Source organism: Scyliorhinus canicula, unplaced genomic scaffold (genome assembly GCF_902713615.1).
Source record: "Scyliorhinus canicula unplaced genomic scaffold, sScyCan1.1, whole genome shotgun sequence".
NCBI lineage: Eukaryota > Metazoa > Chordata > Chondrichthyes > Carcharhiniformes > Scyliorhinidae > Scyliorhinus > Scyliorhinus canicula.
Genome location: NW_024055500.1, coordinates 1,243,211 through 1,249,210, shown reverse-complemented (window position 1 = coordinate 1,249,210; position 6,000 = coordinate 1,243,211).

Below are 6,000 nucleotides of genomic sequence, written 5' to 3'. Positions count from 1 at the left end.
AACACTACCTTGTGTGTGTATGTGCGTGTGTGTGTGTGTGTGTGTGTGTGTGGAGTTTGAGCAATCTCCTTGGTCTCTGCAGTTGGGAGTTTGGTAGTCTTCTTTCCAGAAATGTCAATCTTCAGTTGCTTAGCGTCTCTCAAGCCCCCTTAATTCTTCCTTTCTCCTATCTCAGATTCTTCTTCTTAGGAGAAGTACTCTTGTAATGCTGACCATTGATCAAAAAATATGTCTGGTGCTCTTTCCAAGGACAACCATCTCATGCAGACATGTTTGAGTATTCTGTGATTTTCTAGATTGTTCAATGTTTTTATTTCCATGAAATCTTCGTGGCGCTTGTTAGACCTCTGAAGGTTGTAATAGACTGGTCCAACCAAGTCCACTGGAGAGAATGGCAACTGAGTTGTCCCTTTCCCTGCAGCCAGATGAAGAAGGTCGCATGGACATCCAAGAATTAAAATAATCTGGGTTTTCTAGCTTCACGAAGGAAGCGACACGATTGTGCCCATCATCACTGCTGTATTGTCGGCAGAAAAGTGCATCGTGATCGTGTTTTTCCAAGGAATACTGCTTTCCTTCATATAATTGTTCATAATTTAGAAAATGTTTTTTGCTGCTCGATCTCTCTTTTCTTGTTGCTATTTCAAGCAGCATATGATCACCCTGTTTACATCCGTGTCAAAGAACCGGACAATGATAGGAAAGACTAGTTCCTCAGCAGCACAATCAGAAGTCCCATTGATTGAGATTGAGGAGGGATTTCCTTTCATTTCCCAAGGATGTCACTTTTCCTCTCTTGACCTTACTGTGTATCGTGGTATGTATTGTGGTGTGCGTGGTGGTGTGCGCGATGGTGTGTGCAGTGCTGTGTACGGTGGTGTGTACGTGTGGGTTTCCTCTGGGTGCTCCGGCTTCCTTCCACAGTTTAAAGATGTGCAGGTTAGATGGATTGGCAGTGATAAATTCCCAATTAGTGTCCAAAAGTTGCAGGTGAGTGGGGTTACGGAATAGGGCCTTGGTAAGGTGGCTCTTTTGGATGGGGTGCCAGTGCAGGCTCGATGGGCTGAATGGCCTCCTTCTCCACTGTACGAAATCTTTGATTCTATTCTATAAAAAAGCGGAGGAGATTGGGGGAAGAAAAGTTTAAATCAAACGCACTCACCCAATCAGTGGAATCTTTGAGGACGGAGACTGTGTCTGATCTGAAGGGATGGCTTATACTTTCTGATTATCCAGCTCCTACTCTTGTAGAACCATTGCCACGAATCGGGGTGAGGTGTTCCTCTGTGGAGAGTCTCGGCAAACAGCAAACACTTCCCTTCTCCAGGCACTTGGTGAGCTGTGCGCAGAATAAAGTGGTGTTTCCTGTTGGGAATGTGAGAATAAACACAGCTCAGCACAACAAACAGCTTCACAGAAGTAGATAATTCCTACAGGACAAGAGGAGGCCATGTGGCCCATCAAGTCTACGCCAACTCTCCGAAAGAGAACCCTGTTGAGGCCCATTTTCCCTGCCCTATCCCCGTAACCCCACATAACCTTCACATCTCTGGGCACTGAAGGGCAGTTTATCATGGCCAATCCACGGAACCTACACATCTATGGACTGTGGGACGAAACCGGACCACAATAAGGAAACCCACGCAGACACATGAAGTAAGCGCAGACTCCACACAGGCAGTGACCCAAATCCGGAATAGAAACTGGGATCCTGGACCTGTGAGGCAGAAGTGCTAACCTCTGGGCCACCATGACATCCCATATTCTAGGTTAGCGGTATTGCAGTTTAGTTGGTATTCTCGGGTAATGGTATTCTATTTCTGCGTACTGTCGGGCAGGGGTATTCTATTAAGGGTATTCTGGGCTAGAAATATTTTAGTCTGGATAGGCTGCACTGGGGTATTCTATTTAGGGTATTCTGGGAATGGAGTATTCTATTTAGTATATTCGAGGGATGGTGTATTCTATTTAGTATATTCTAGGGATGGTGTATTTTATTGAGTGTATTCTAGGGATGGAGTGTTCTATTTAGGGTATTGTAGGGATGGTGAATTATATTTAGTGTAGTCTAGGGACGGTGTATTGTATTTAGGGTATTCTCGGTTGTTCTATTCTATTTGGATTTGTTTATTGTCACTTGTACCGAGGTATAGTGAAAAGTATCTTTCTGCGAGCAGCTCAACAGATCATTTAGTACATGGGAAGCAAATGGAATAAAATAAAATCCATAATACATGTATTATATATAATACATAATAGGGCAACACAAGGTATACTGTGTAACTACATACGCACCGGCATCGGATGAAGCACACAGGGTATAGTATTAATGAGGTTAGTCCATAATAGGGTCATTTCGGAGTCTGGTAACAGCGGGGAAGAAGCTGTTTTTGCGTCTATTCTCAAACTTTTTAATCTCCTGCCCGATGGAAGAAGTTGGAAGTGTGAGTAAGCCGGGCGTGATGGGTCTGTGATGACGCTTCCCGCTTTCCCCACGCAGCGGAAGGTGTAGATGGACTCAATGGGGGGAAGAAACGTTTATGTGATGGATTGGGCGGTGCTCACGACTCTCTGAAGTTTCTAGCGGTCCTGGGCCGAGCAGTTGCCATACCCAGGCTGTGATTCACCAAGTTAGGATGCTTTCTATGTTGCATCTAAAAAAGTTGGTAAGGGTTAATGTGGACATGCCGAATTTCCTTAGTTTCCTGAGGAAGTATAGGCGCTGTTGTGCTTTCTTGGTGGTAGCGTCAACGTGAGTGGAACAGGGCAGGTTTTTGGAGATGCGCAGTCCTAGGTATTTTAAACTGCTAACCATCTCCACCTCGGCCCCGTTGATGCTGACAGGGGTGTTTACAGTACTTTGCTTCCTGAAGTCAATGACCAGCTCTTTAGTTTTGCTGGCATTGAGGGGTTGATTGTTGTCACTGCACCACTCCACTAGGTTCTCTATTTCCCTCCTGTATTCTGACTCATATTTATTCGAGATCCGGCCCACGATGGTCGTATCGTCGACAAACACGGAGATGGATTTGGAATCAAGTTTTGCCACGCAGTCGTGTGTGTACAGGGAGTAGAGTAGGGCGCTAAGTACGCAGCCCAGCGGGGCCCCGGTATTGAGGACTATTGTGGAGGAGGTGTTGGTGTTCATTCTTACTGATTGTGGTCTGTTGGTCAGAAAATCATGAATCCAGTTGCAGCGTGGAGAGCCAAGTCCAAAGTTTTGGAGCTTGGATATGAGCTTGGTTGGGATTATGGTGTTGAAGGCGGAGCTGTCGTCAATAAATAGGAGTCTGATTTAGGGGTCCTTGTTGTTGAGATGCTCTAGGGCTGAGTGTAGGGCCAGGGAAACGCACCTGCTGTGGGCTGGTTGCGATGGTAAATGAATTGCAGTAGATCAAGGCACTTCATTATCAATCTCTCGAAGCATTTCTTTACGACTGAAATCAGGGCCACCAGACGTTAGTCATTGAGGCACGTTGCCTGGTTCTTCTTTGCCAACGGTATGATGGTGGTCTTCTTGAAGTCGGTGGGGATCTCAGAGTGGAGTAGGGACAGGTGAAATATGTTCGCGAACACCTCTACCAGCTGGTCCGTGCAGGCTCTGAGTATGCGACCAGGGATCCCGTCGGGGCCCATCACCTTCCGTGGGTTCACTTTCAGGAAGGCTGATCTGACTTCGAAAGCTGTAATGGAGGGTATGGTTCAGTTTTGGCTGCTGGGGAACTCGACAGTGGATTGTTGGTTACCTGCTCGAACCGAGCATAGAATGCATTGAGTTCATTGGGGACGGGTGCGCTGCTGCCGGTGATACTGCTCGGTTTCACTTTGTTGCCCGTTATGTTGTTTAGTTCTTACCACAACCGCCGAGAGTCTGTCTGTGACTCCAGCTTGGTTTGATATTTTTTCTTGCTATTTCGGAATGCTTAGCGGAGGTCATACCTTGATTTCTCGCATTGGTCAGGGTCGTCTGACTTGAATGCTTCAGATCTGTCCTTCAGTCGGGAATGAATCATATGATTGAGCCATGGTTTCCGGTTGAGGAACATATATACCGCTTTCTTTGGCACGTAGTCGTCCACAGGTTTACTGATGAAGACTGTAACGGTGGTGGAAAACTCATTTAAGTTGGTCTCTCAGTTCTTAAATATAGACCAGATCGTTGACTGCAAGCAGTCACGTAAGATCTCTTCTGTTTCCTCGGACCAGCACTGCACGACCTTCTTAGCTGGGTTCTCCCACTTGAATTTCTGCTTCTAAGCCAGGAGAAGGAGCACCGTCTTATGGTCTGATTTCCCAAAGTGCGGTCAGGGGATGGAACGTTAGGCGCCCTTTATTTTTGAGTAGCAGTGGTCAAGAGTTTTGTCGCCCCTGGTGGGAAAGGTGATGTGTTGGTGGGATTTTGGCAGTACCCTCTTAAGGTTGGCCTCATTGAAGTCTCTGGTCGCGAGGAACAAGGCTTCTGGATGTTCTGTTTCGTTCTGGGGTGGGATGTAGACCGAAGTGATAATTACTGAAGTGAATTCACGTGAAAGATAGTATGTGCGGTACTTTACGGTCAGGTATTCCAGGTCTGGAGAGCATTAGGTCGCCAGGCTCGCCACATCCAAGGACCACGAGGAGTTGATGAGGAGGCAAACCCCTCAACCCATTGCTATGCCCAATGTTGCTGTGCGGTCCGCCCAGTGAGTTGAGAAGCCTTCAGGTTGTATGGCACAGTCCGGTGAGGCGGGGGTGAAACAGAGCACACAGCAGTCTCTTACTTCCCTCTGAGACATAAGTCTGGCATTAAGTTCATCCAGCTTGTTTTCGATCGCTTGGATGTTAGCCAGGAGTATGCGGGAGAGGGGTCTTGAAACCGCGTTGCTTCAGTCTAATCTGCAGTCCGCCACATTTTCCTTGCTTCCTCGGTCAGCGGCTGCAGCCGGATGATCCTGGGATCCAATGGGAGATGTTTGACCTTGCGGAAGGTAGATGCTTCCGACTGGCGGGGGGCATGTTTGCGATCAGGATAGGTCACGGCGTTCTGCGGGCATGGGAATACCTTGCAGCACGTTTGTGTCATCGCACAGGATCTCCACCATTTAAGGGAACCAGGGTCGTGAGCAGGGGCTTCATGGGGCAGGTTGAGCTGAGTCCCTTTGTCTGTTCCGTCCCAGGGCGCTAATGGGCTCGAGACCAGACTCAACGTGGATTGTTCTTCCTTCCATCCATCTCCAGGTAGGTCGGGTGCTGGGCGGGTCTCTCCGGGTCGTGTTGGGCTGGGTTCCGTCGTCAGGGATCGGGACGGGAGCGCCGGGGACTGGGCCTGGCGATCCGGGGGCTAGTGTTGGTTTTTAGGACGGGATATGAGCTCCGAAGTCCTGGTCGGCTCGAAATCGAGGTCGGGGCTTCACTTCCGGTTTGGCCCGATCCACTTCCAGGTTGTGGAGGTCAGGTCTGGTCAGGTGAAAAGATGTCCACGGACCTCGGAGGATGTTCAAGCCTGCAAGAAAATATAAAAGTGAGAGGTTAGTTATAACGTTAGTCTTATCATTACATTTTAAAAGATTAGAACGAGTATAAGTTAAAGTGTATCTGTTGGGGAGAGCTCGCAGAGAGTCTCCTCGCTCCAGCGCCATCGTGAAACTAGAGTATTCTAGGAATAAGGTATGTTATTTCGAGCATTCTCGGGTCGGTGTGTTCTATTTCGGAAATTCAAGCAATGGGTTATTCAATTTATCGTATTCCAGGGTCGGTGTATTCTATTTAGGGTATTCTAGGGATTGTGTATTATATTCTGGTTATTCTAAGGATGATGTGTTCTATATAGAGTACTCTCGGGATGGTGTATTCTACTTATGGTATTCTCGGGTTGGTGTATTCTATTTGGGGTATTCTATAGGATGGTGTATTCGATTTAGTGTATTCTCGGGATACGGTATTCTACTTGGGGTATTCTAAGGATGGTGTTTCTATTTAGAGTTTTATAGGGATGGAGTATTATATTTATGGTGTTCTAGT